Source organism: Tachypleus tridentatus, chromosome 6 (genome assembly GCF_004210375.1).
Source record: "Tachypleus tridentatus isolate NWPU-2018 chromosome 6, ASM421037v1, whole genome shotgun sequence".
NCBI classification, from domain to species: Eukaryota; Metazoa; Arthropoda; class Merostomata; order Xiphosura; family Limulidae; genus Tachypleus; species Tachypleus tridentatus.
The window spans coordinates 34863062-34876707 of record NC_134830.1 but is presented as its reverse complement, the minus strand read 5'-3'; positions in this window follow the sequence as shown (position 1 = coordinate 34876707).

Below are 13646 nucleotides of genomic sequence, written 5' to 3'. Positions count from 1 at the left end.
TGCAAATTAATTGAAACAAATGGTCATTTTACAATATTTTCAGCATGGTGGCCGGTGTAGGCTCGCTGAAACCGCGGATTTCCTTTATTAGTCATTTTTTCACACAGACGGCGTCATTAGCTGTGTTTTGCAGTACGGTTGATCTATTTTTGGGATATATGACGAAATTTTGAGGAATATTACGTCATTCGAAATTGCGTTAAAAGGGCAAGGAGACCAGTCAAAAAACAACTTCTTACCAACTCAATGAAAAAAAAAACGGTATCAATGGGGTCTGAAATACAAGAACTAGATGCAAGAACATTGGAGGAAGATGTTATTCGGTGACGAGACTCATTTCTTCGTACAGGGTCAAAGAAGTCTGTATATTCGCAGATCTCCAGGTGAGAAACTTCGAGAATCTCACATCAATGAGTTCGTAAAAGATCCCTGGAAGAAGATGTTTTGGGATTTTTTTTCCAGCTACTATGGCGTCGGAGGCTTACATATCGTAGAGGGTACGAGCAAAGACCACAGTACATCGAAGTTTTGCAGAAAAGAGTCGTTCCAAAATTGAAAAAGGGATTTCCAGATGGATCTGGCATTTTTGAGCAAGATCTGGTTCCGTGCCACACATCGAAACTTGTGAAGAATTTTATGACTACAACGCGAATAAAGGTGCTGGACTGCCCTGGAAACTCTCCGGACTTAAATCCTATTGAAAATCTTTGGGCGATTTGTAAAGAAAGGCTTCGGAGAAAAGACTGTACTACAAAAGATAAGCTAATTGAGGCCATAAATGAGGTGTGGTACCGCGATCCAAAAATTAGTAAAGATTGCAGTCAACTTGTGGACTTGATGCCAAAGCAAATTAATGATCTTCTGAAAAAAAAGGCAAAAAATTGAAAAAAATCGTAATTTTCCGTCTTGTTTCAATTAATTTGCACAAGGGTGTATTTAAAAGCCATTAACTTTGATGTGAAACTGCTCTCTTTTTTATCATTAAATTATGTTACATATATAAAAGCCGTCTGTGATTTTGTGTGTGAGAAACGTTCATATTATGAGTCATATTTTATTCAAACATGCACTATCTTTATATTTATTTTCAAAGTGCACTTGAAAAGTGTTTTTAACTTCCCTATGTCTTATTGTTTTTCTTTTATTGTGAAGGGAGAAGTTTGATTAACAAAGTTCGCTTAAGGAAAAAATGTAAGTTTCTGAGGTTTAATAAAACTTCAGTCTGTTATTTTTTTATATAATATATACACTGCAGGCCAAAATCTTAAGGCCAATGAACATAGAGAAAAAATATGCATTTTACGTTGCCTTAAGGTATTTTTAGAAAAAAATTATCAACAAATGTTTCCGAGCTCTTTAGCAACCATCGGTGGTTCAGTAGTAGAATACTCGCCTTCCGCGCGGGTGCCCCATGTTCAATTACCAACCGATGAAACAAGATGCTTATTTTGGACCACTACGAACCCTGGAATGTTTTGTTTGTTGACTGCGTTTGTTGTAGCTTTTCTATCTGTTTACAGATTCTATTGAATGTGAAACCAACAGTCAAATACTATTAATATACCGTCTAAGGGCTAAAAGTACAAGAATGTGTATCTAGAAACTAAATGTACTTACTCAAAATTAAGAGTAGTTCTTTTATTTCTTACATTTGAAGTTCATATGTGTTGAAACGTTATGTGTAGTGGTCCTCTATCGGTAATAAACGTCTGTTTTTTTATTTTTTTATTTCGCACAAAGCTACTCGAGGGCTATCTATGCTAGCCGTCCCTAATTTAGCAGTGTAATACTAGAGGGAAGGTAGTTAGTTATCATCACCCACCGCCAACTCTTGGGATACTCTTTTCCCAACGAATAGTGGGATTGACCGTTACATTATAACGCTCCCATGACTGAAAAGGCGTGTATGTTTGGTTTGATAGGGATTCGAACCCGCAACCCTCGGATTAGAAGTCGAGTGCTTTAACCACACGTTCATGCCGGGCCTCAGAGTAATGGTCGTAGTTAGGCGAAACGTCGAGACATTTGACGTAACAGTATTTATTGTAAAGTTATAACAGTTAAAAAGGAATTTTTGAGTAATAATTATGTGAAGTATCTATAAGCTCAGATGGCCTAAAATTTGTGATAAAAAAACGTGTAAAATGCTGATGTTCTTTCGTCCACGTTTTTCACAGTTTGTCTGCTTATCATTAAAGTCAGAGAAATATAGAAATATTATTGCAGGTTTAGCTTTCCTCACCCGTTAGTCACTGTGACTATTCGTTGATAAAAAATTGCATGAATTGGGATAGATAATAAGAGACAAGGTATTTTCTGAAAAGTTTTGTATGTATGCAGTATAGTACTCTTAAAGTTGTGGTTTAGCCGCCAAAAACTGGAAAAAGTATTTGAAACTAATAGGTCTAAAGTCTGCAATAAAAATTACGTCAACCACACATGTTTTCCCGTCATGTTCCTTTTAATTTGTTCCCTTTGGATTCAAGATTAGAGGGGCATAAAAATAGCGTTTGTAATATATCTTTTGACTCCCAAAACTCAGTGTCCAAGAAACCTTTCGTTAATACCAAAGTTCTCAATTAGACTGGACGATGAGAGGTAATTTAGTCTCTAAAATGCCATTTGTTTAGGCAGTATAATACTGTTTCAAGCTATATTTTTAATATTGTAACATAAAACCTGGTTGACTGGTGCATCACTTTAAGATCAAGATAGTCTTATGTTCTTAGAATATTCTAGAATATTAATAAAGAAGTGGCTTTGTTAAATATTTAGAATTAGAGTAGCTTACAGATATGGAGTTGGTCCATCGAGGAGATAGCCGAGAGGTAGCCGACGAGACAGTGTGAACAGTTATTTCAGGATAGAGAATTGAACCAGTCGAACGTTCCTGTGAAGTATTTGGATCTATGTCTGCTGTAGTGATTATTAGGATACTTTGTACAAATATTACAGTCAGTTGATTTTACATAAGTCTCTGGTATGTTAGTGAGATTTGAACTTCATTTGTAACGTAGGCCTACAGAAACTTACTACGGTGTAAAAGTGTTCAAGATTGTATAAACATTAATGGAAAAAGTAAACTAATTTGCCATTAGTAGATTGACTGAATGTTGAATTACTTCCACCTAATTTAAAAGGACTCGCCGAAAGGAGAATGTTAAGAAAATTCTTTAAAAGTTATGTTCAGAAACTGAAATCTGGCAAAGTATTTAAGATCAATTGACCTGAAAGAGGCAAATTAGGAAGAATGCAAAAAAACAACAACTGAAGTTTCTGTAATTTTTATTACAAATAATAAATTTCTACTACTTTGCTAACTTATGGCGTCTAAATTGTTACTTTTATAGTATTTATAGGCTTACTGTTAGCCAAAGACAGTATTCATGGTAATCCAATGGTAGTATAGAGAGCTCAAAGAACTTTTGTAAAAGCGTAAGTGAAGTTTCTTATTATTACGACGTTCACCACTGGTACAGCTGTAAATCTACGGATTTACAACGATAAAATCAGCGGTTCGACTCCCCTCGGTGGACTCAGCGGATAGTCCGATATGGCTTTCCTATAAGAAGAACACAAAACACACAAACGCCATAATGCGTTACAACCGTTAATTTATTTTGGCCTGGCATGGCCGAGCGCGTAAGGCGTGCGACTCGTAATCCGAGGGTCGCGGGTTCGCGCCCGCGTCGCGCTAAACATGCTCGCCCTCCCAGCCGTGGGGGGTGTATAATGTGACGGTCAATCCCACTATTCGTTGGTAAAAGAGTAGCCCAAGAGTTGGCTGGTGATGACTAGCTGCCTTCCCTCTAGTCTTACACTGCTAAATTAGGGACGGCTAGCACAGATAGCTCTCGAGTAGCTTTGTGCGAAATTCCAAAAGAAACAAACAAACTTATTATTACGATTTATTTTGAATAGCTTATTGTATAATATAAATTGTAATTCTGTAACTAATGGTTTACAAGTGATAATTTACTTTGCAAGATTCCTGTGAAATAGTTGAAGTCTTTTTTGTGAAATTCTTAAGTAAGCCAACCTGTCATTAATCATTATAAGTAACGTGAAACCAGTAAGAGCTTCAGTTAATGTTTAATAACAAAGTAATGGCGATTGAAAGGTGGACAGTTATTGTAATACAGTTAAAGCAACGCGCACACGAGTGTAATAGCTAATTTTTATTTTATAAATCTATGCATATAAACTTAATTTGTTTGTTGTGTGTTTACCTATATTTTACTTTACTATATTTACTTTGATCAATTGACAAAAAGTATCAAAATAAGTAAAAGTTTAAATGGATATTTTTCTCCTGTGAAACTGAAATGTAAAATATTTACCTTTTCTTTTTTTCACGTGGATTCTGATGATCCTAAAGTTTCATTAAAACAACTAAAGAATTAAATATTGAAAAAGTTTGTTTGTTTGTTTGTTTTGAATTTCGCGCAAAACTACTCGAGGGCTATCCGCGCTAGCCGTCTGTAATTTGCCCTAACCACCAGCTCATACCAGTTCCAATACGTAGGGATTAAGTGTATTCAAAATCCGCAACATGTATTAATTTATGTTGGAAATTTATTTAAAAAGCTGTAGATGCTGTCAACCCTAACTACGTCCACGAACTTAGTTGACAGCGTGGATTAAACTAAACTGTACGATGCATACGGATTTAAAACAGTTTAGGCATGAGTACCGATAGTCCGAGTTTTCCTAATTCTATCCTTTGGATCACGTTTTCCCACAGTGTATTACAATTTGATACGTGCTGTGCTACACAGTAATTTTAGACTTGGTAGTTGAATGAACTGCGATTTATTCAGATATTGTGGTATAGAAATACCACCATCTAGTTCTCCTTGTTGCTCAGTTAATGTTTAGTTTGAATTTATTATTAGTTTTGAATATGTACCAGTTTAGGATAAACCACATGATCCAGAAAGCAGTTTAGGTTTCTCAGAACTTGCATTCCTTGTTAGTTTTGTATTTTCCTATTAGATGTCACCACCTCTGCCTGTAAGAATGCTGCAGCATCTTTCCATTAGTTGCTGGTCGATTGGTTGATGTCTGTAAGTTTCAATCAACGAACATTGTGAGAAAGTGACTGGTTATGTGGTAAAACAATCCAAGACAAAGGAACTTAGTTTTCTTGCACGCTGAAAACCTTGCTTCTGATGAGTTAATTTGATTTTAGTTATATGTGGTTCTCCAGGAATTTGTCCCGAGTGAAGGAAGCCCAAGTCTTATACATCGACAAGTTCGGACACCCCCAGTGGTTTTATCTTTGTATTAATAAAAGATATGTTCATATAGTTGTATAATTTGTATTCAGTCAGTTATTTCTAAATCTTAGCTCAATCGCCATACACTAATCACTGTTCTATAATATCCCTGACAAAATAATAATAATAATAAAAGCATGAGCTGGTTACAGAAACAAATAACACTTCTAACTACTAAACAAGCAGCAGTATGTCTGTGGGCTTATAATAATTAAAACTGAGTTTTGATGCCCGTGGTAGGCAGAGCACTAGTAGCCCATTGTGTAACTTTGTACTTAACTACACACACACATACTCTAAACAACCTTTATCTCTCTTAAGTCAAAACAGTGACACTTCAGCCACTGGCTAACTGATTCATTCTTCATAAAGATTAATGTGGAGCATAAACATGGACACTGTAGTTACTTTGCATGCCTTCACAATTACAACCATTTATAGACATATTTACTCTCCTGACTTATGGTGTAAAAATATAACAACTACCTTTATGGTAAACTTACTGTAAAAACATATAGGGTTCATTCAGCCTAATGTGACTTAATTTGAGATTATATGGAATGAGACTATAAAACTGTTCATCTTGGTACCATTCTGAAGTTACCAGCCTTAATACCATTAAGGGTCGTACCATAGGCAATCTATAATTAGTGCTGTTTATTAGTGTGAACACTTACCATTATTTCTAATGGATGTGCTATGAATCAAATTTAGGAAAAAAGCAATGAGAAAAACTCTTACAGAGCTTGGTGGGTATGTGAATACATTGCACAGTGATTCAACCTATTAGTAACAACGTATCCCAGTAGGTGTCAGTGATTCTAAAGTTAAAGCTATACATTTACATGAATAGTTAGCAGGAAAAGTTGACTACATCATTCAGAAAGTTTAAGAACTTATGAGAAAAAGATGTTTTAAATAAAAAAAAAAAAACGTTTTAAATATAGTCATCCTGTGAGTAATTTCTACTTATACTTGAATAAAAAGAAGTTTATTCCTACATCATTAAAATCACATAGAATTCTCAGGATTTTGGAAGACAGATGACAAGACGGCTACAAGACTTCGAAAGAAAAAATATGACTTTCTGTAGAGCAATAATGTGGACAAAATTGTAATAGTTGGTCATATGTTATTACTCTGTGGGCAAGATGTTTAATGTTTGAGATTGCTTTATGCTGATTTAGGAGTTTTGAAACTACATAGCCAAAGTACGATTTGAAGTAGGCCATCTTGAAATAATGACGGTTTTAAAATAGAATACTGATATTAGTATCTGAAATAAGTAAAAAAAATCAATAGTTTCTGTGTGATTTAGGAATTGTTATTCAAGCATTTTCATATCAGTAGATTAATCTGTATTTCTTCAATAAAGCACCATATTATATTTGTCAATGAACTTGTGACTGTGTTCCTAAACAAAATAACTTGCTTGAGATTTAGTTGTATAACATTGATTCTGCTATCAAAGAATATTTCTGTTTGCAGCAAAACAAAAGAAATAATATCCTTCTCAACGGCTTACATATGGAATCGGGTTTAGGATATGCTAAAAATGACGTATGTGTATTGAAGATTTGTATAGAATAACGTAGATTTTCAAAAAATGATATTTTTTGTTCATACATAAAGTAATAACTTATTATTTGGAGGAGATGGATAAGATATTTATATAAAGCATTTATTTTGTTTTTAATAGGGTTATTAGTGCTTGTACCTCGAGATATGTGAAATTTTAGGCGTATAGATTACTATAAGATAATAGATTCCAACTTAATTGGCTCGAATTCATAAAAATGTATATTTATTTAAATTCTGTTGTGTAAAAGAACTGTGTTATTTTCACGAAAGTGGTAGAAAAATTTGTGCTTTTAAAGAATCCTCGCAAAGACACGCTGAATGACGATAGGGAAAATGAGGCGGGGTGTTTTTGTATCTTAGTTAACAAGCTAATACAAAATGTGTTAATAATAGACTTAGACTTCTCTCTTTTAAGAAAACATTTACAGGTGTTCAAGCAGCTTGGAAGAAGTTAATTGATGGAAGTGAATCTGATGAACTATCTATTGACTCCTAAAAATCAAATTTTGGCGAAAGTTAACCTACGTGATATTTTCTGTGTTGATTCATGAGATAATATAATTGATTCAAGTAATTATAGTAAACATAACTGTACAAATGAAACTAAAAACAGACCCGATAATTTTTCTTACGCAGAGCCAAAGGAACGTTTTCGTCAAAACGACCCTTTAGATCCATTCGTGCTTTTGCTGACAATGTTTTTTAAGAAAAACCAGAACCAGCTCTGTCTAACTGAAAAACTGTTTTGGAAGTATTCAGTTTGTTCCTTACTCTAGAGAAGAAAACTTATATTTTTGAAGAAACGAACTGGAAAGAGATTCAAAGCTATAACAAAAAAAGAGTGGGAAACATCTGACGTTATTGAAGTTGATGCATTCGATGAATTAAACTACCTGGAAGAAATTTGAAACCTAAAAGATTTATGGGTTACTGAATATGGAAGACCCATTTTCATTCTACTGTGTTCTATGTAAATACAATTTATTTTGATGACATTTAAACCAGAACTGAACAACTACAAGATTATAGATTTGCTGCTGTCAGGTACATTTGGGATTACTCGATAAAAATAGTAAGAAAAATTACATCCATTGAGAATTTCCCATAAGTGATAAGCTGTCAGTGTCAGATTTCGAAGTGTATATGTCATCTAAGCCATTTAGATACATTATCAATAGTTGGGACTGTTGTGGCACCAAATCAACATACTTATGCTCACATTGACATACTTTGGAAAGCAGGAAAGGAGCGAGATGTTGGGCAGACAGTTATAGTTGTAAGTGAACTCTTTGTCCTATATGAAGGTTGTGCATGAAATGTACCACTGAAGTTTTTCGTTTTATATTATTTGAAAAACTAACAATTGTAGGGGCAACAAAAAAAGATCAAAAGAGAAATACCAGCAATTTTAACGTCAACTGAAAACAAAAAAGAAAACGTCGTCTTCAGTTTTTCTCTTCACCATGGCAACAACTATGACTTATTTATTAGGAACATGTTATATTTATGTCAACTGTACACTGCAACGAGCCCCACAATGGCTCAGCGGTATGTCTGCGGACTTACAACGCTAGAAACCGGGTTTCGATACTCGTAATGGGCAGAGCACAGATAGGCCATTGTGTAGCTTTGTACTTAATTCAAAACAACGACAACATTCTAATGATTCAATCAATATCGCCGAACTAAAAAAAGCCTGATATTTTTGTTTTCCAGTGAAACGAAAGAGGCAGTTGATATTATGAACTAAATTGAAGAAAAATAAAACGTTAGTTTCTGACCTATTTTCTTCAGTGTTATAAACCTTGCAATAGTTTCTGTACTTATTTCATGTTTCTCATTTTATCTCGATTGGAATAATTAATGAAAGTTGTTTCTTTATCATCTTGGGTGAGGAGTAATAGATTCGTACATGTGATGTAAAAAATCTCAACATCTGATAGTCCTGGAATGAAATAGAATTAGTTGGAGTCACAGTATGAAGCCAGACACATGTTGACTATGATCATAAACAATAAAATACAAATATGTTGCCGTGAACAACGCATGAGTGAATCACACCCACAACTATGTACAAAGCGTTTTTTATATAAAAACGTTTGTTTTCTTTGTTTTGTTTTGACCTTATTTTTTAGATATAAATACTCGATATGTAATGGATTTTATGGCAAGCAACAAAAAAAGCTGTTATTTAAAAAAATACCTGAATCATATGGTTAGGGTCAATTAAAGTGTCATTATTTTAAAAGACCCTAGGGGTAGGCACAAACAGATCATTATCTACAAGAGAGCTATCTGCGCTAGCCGTCCCTAATTTAGCAGTGTAAGACTAGATGGAAGGCAGGATGTCATCACCACCCATCGCCAACTCTTGGGCTACTCTTTCATTAACGAATAGTGGGACTGAACGTCACCTTGTAACGCCCCTCACGGTTGAAAGGGCAAGCATGTATGTGCGACGGACCTAAGCATGTATGAAAACATTCGATTAATTAAATCTACCGAAATTTTCTAAATGTATCATAGAAAAAATTAGGATGTCAATATTTGAATTTCAATTTTGATAAATAAGTTATTTACTGCCAACCTCAATATCTAATTCATATGTAAGATCAAAAATGAGGTTAGGAAAAGTTAATATACAGAAAAATTCAATTATAATTCTGGATATCAATAGTGCAGCTTCTTGGTCAACTGCGTCATTACACTGCTTTGTTAACTTAATGTGACCATTGTTAGCTTGAGGTGACCAGGTTGCTGTTTGTTTTTAGAATTTTTGTGCAAAATAATACGAAAGCTATCTATCTATAAATATTACAAATTTTGAAATAAAAGACTATAAGGAAGGCAACTGTTCAACTGTACGAACTGTTAACTCTTCAACTGCTTTTATCTTACAAAATAGTGGTACTACTGGCTTGTATTAAGAAATACATTTGTGAGTTACATCTGACATAAACAATGCAGTAAATAAATAAAATCCGGCTGACAATACTGGATGTCAGAAATGTTTTAAAGAGAATAGTTCCACATACACTAAGTAGCTGAGAATTCCCGAGACCATTTTGAGGACTTCAGTCTGGAAACAACTATCAGGTCATCCCTTAAGTAATGTCCAATTTTAGATTCAAGAAAAGAGAAAGGATTACAAACGCTTTTAATGTTACTTAATCAATAATGTTTGTTCCGTTATTATTAATTATTTCTTGCCAACGATTCACAAGCTTCTGAATACCACTTCTATACAATTCTCGGGGTTTGGAGGAAAAGAATGTACAGAGGGTAGTTTTGATGTCTTCATGTGATCCAAGCTCTTTCCCATCAAGACACTTCTGCAAACTTCGCAATAGATGATAATCAGATGGGACAAGGCCTGGAGAATAAGGAAGATGTGTAAGTTTTTCCCAGTCTAGCTCTTTAATCTTTGCAGATGTGATCCTTGTTGTATGGGGCCGTGTATTATCCTGGTGTAACACAATACCTTTACGATTGATTCAGTGCAACATTCAGGCACTGTAACTGTTGACAATAGAAGTCTGATGTGATCGTTATATTGAGTGGCAGCAACTCAAAATGGATCACACGAACAATGTCTCACCAAACGCTTAACAAGATTTTCCTAGAAGAAGGTCCATTCTGGATTGTGCTTTAGCCAGTTTACTTGCACTGAGCCATTATCTGCGGCGCTTAACATTTTTATAAAATATCCATTTTTCATCTTCACTCACTAACTTGTCCGAAAAAGGTGAGTTACGTTCACGAGAGTGCAGAGAAGTGAAAATGTCCAAGCTTGCTCTAAGGTTGGCTTCTGTCAAATCATGGGAGACCCATATTCCAAGTTTTGACACCCTGTTGCAGAAAACAGTGAACTGTTTAATGGGTTGAATTAAGCTACTATCCTAGTTCTTCAACTGTTACAGCACAATCTTTATCAAATGCAGCCAGCAGCAAGTCACAATTAAACTCAACAGGATGACCTGAACGTGATGCATCACTTAAGATGTGGTCACCTGATCTGAATTTCGACATTTTCTTTCATTCATAAACTCTGTACCATAAACACCTTGAATGTTTCGCGTAGTTTCTGTTACACTATTGCCTTTATCAAACTCATAAAGCATTATATGCCTAATGTGGTCCTCAGACACATCCATCTTCATAAAGCTAATTCTTGCGCTACTCTTTTACGAACGGACAGTGGGATTGACTGATACATTATAACGCCCCACGGCTGAAAGGACTAACATGTTTGGTGCGATGAGGATTCGAACCCGCGACCCTCAGAGTGCCTTAACAACCTGGCCAGGCCAGGCAATATTGAGATTAAGCATTGGTTAAATACTAATGAATCTGTTCAATGTTGGCTGTGGGTGGTGATGATAAGTTGCCTTCTCTTTAGTCTTACACTGCTAAATTAGGGACGGCTAGCGTAGATAGCTCTTAAATAGCTTTGCACAAAATTCAAAATAAACCAAATCAAACTGTTCAATGTATACAAGTATAAGAATGTACATGGAGAAAAACCGAAACATAACTATGATAGTTTATAACACCATGTCGGTCCCAACAAGAAATGATTTATTTTAGTAGTTAGAAGGTGGTTTCACCTGTTGACAGAGTAACAGTATTAGAATGCATGGCTATCATGCACAGATAAGATAGCCTATTAAAAGACATGTATCATGTATGAATGCGACGAACATAAGAAAATGAACATCCAGCTTCAAAGCTACCAGTTGACAAAATTGCCAAAATAAATAGTAATTCTTTGACTTTTGCCAAATAAGCTGCGTCACAGATTCATTGTTGTTTTTATAATCCTTACAAAGCTGCTGCCGTCTAAGTAACTCACTTTTAAAGGCAGTTGAACATGGAAGAACAAAATACCATTTTTAAAGTTATGGATTTGTCAATGACTGGAGTTCATCCTAGTAGTTCTTTATGATGACATCTGACATAAAAGCACAGCTCGAAGTGCACTTGCATGTTTTCCCCCAATTGTGACATCGATTCTCCAAAGATTATAGTTAGAAAAGGAGTTGCCATGTTGTGTTTATAATTGTCGAAGGTACTTGGTGTGGGGTTATTAAAGCGATGTATCTGACGTCCACATATAATTCCGTGACATGTTTCTTAAAACCCTACAGACCGTAACAATTTTCTGGTTTTTGGTATAAACAGTGGAAAACCAATAGTCAACAATTGCACGAAGGGTTGGATAAAAGGAAATCAGCTGACCTACATTTTTGGAAACCCAAATAAATATAAATTACTTTTTCTTGAAGACACACCATAGTTGAACACAATGGTTTTAAATGTTTCTTTACAATTGCAAGACTGACTATGTGCTCAAAGTGAGTAAATATATGACGTAGCCCGTTTGCCTTATTTCACGTTTCCCAACTCCAGCTCTCTCCTTCGGTGTAAATACCTGGATCTCTTGAGGGTTGGCAAGTTTCATTGGGTGTTCTGACAATGTAGATATAAAGCGCTTCAATTATATCGAAATTGATGTGTCGCTTTATCCAACACGTTTTGCAGAGATTTTTCAAAGTTGTTTCTTAATATCAGAGGCAAGGGCAACAACAAAATTTTGAAAGAACTTTTGGCATTTGTATGGACTGTCAATGAATGAAAATAACTGTCGACAAGAATCCATCATATTCCGTATGGAGGGTATGTTATAACCATGGTATATTACTAGGTTTACAGAGTGAAGCACATTTTTGGTAATCATTATTTGGTGCAAATGTTTTAATGTGCGCATGAACTCCTATTTTATGGAAAGCCATGGAGAAAATTGTGTCATAACCCTGGCCTATGCAGTCTTCGGTTTTAACATGTTAGTTCTGTAGCGTATTGCAAATTATTGATACAGTCGTTTCTTCTAATATTCGTTCAATCTCACCTAAGCCCAGATGTACTTATGTTTTTGGCTGCTGTCCAGTTACATCCAATTTCGCAGGCAAACTGAGGGAATTTCACTCTCATTGGAAGATGCTTCATCCACTATTTTTGTATAGTGAAGACATGTGTGGAGACACATTCGAAAATGGACACGAATTTTATCTGCAGCTATTTGTATTATTTTGTTTTGTGTTGTTTCACTGGTGTACTCGGCATTTTTGTGGTTGTGCTTGAACATGAGATGAATTAATGCAATAAAATTACTTTCAATGTGATCAGGAACTGCTGCGTATTAGATTTTGTCATCTTGATGTCCTCGTAAACCTATGTGCTGTTTTTCACAACATAAAAAGGCATCGACTAAGACTGGGAATAATTTGTTTGTTATTTTCTATATTGTCAACAGTAACTGAATTAATAATTGATTTGAAGTTCAGGATTACACACTTTAAATGTATTTTAGGATGCACGTCGAATGCTTCCTTGGTGGTAGTTCTTTGATTCATGACTGCTCAATAACTATTTGGGCTTATAGAAGTTACTGAATGGAGTCTTAACGAAAACATACAAGCTTTACTTTTTTATTTTTTGCAAAAAGAGAACACAAGAGAGACACCATCCACCTTTGTAACTAGAGTGACTACTGTCAATAAGCTAGTTATAGTTGTGGAGCCATGTTGATTGAAAAGCAGTTGTCTTCAATTTTGTGTCCTGTTTTGAAAGTTCTGTAGACAAATTTCTAATATAGAGGAGGTTTTCAGCAACGTTCCATAAATTCCTCTTTGGCCGAGTCACTGGACTCTCTTGAGACACAACAACATTATTTGTTGAAATGGTGTCTTTTATTTGTAGAGTAAAAGTAATTACTTCAGAAGACAG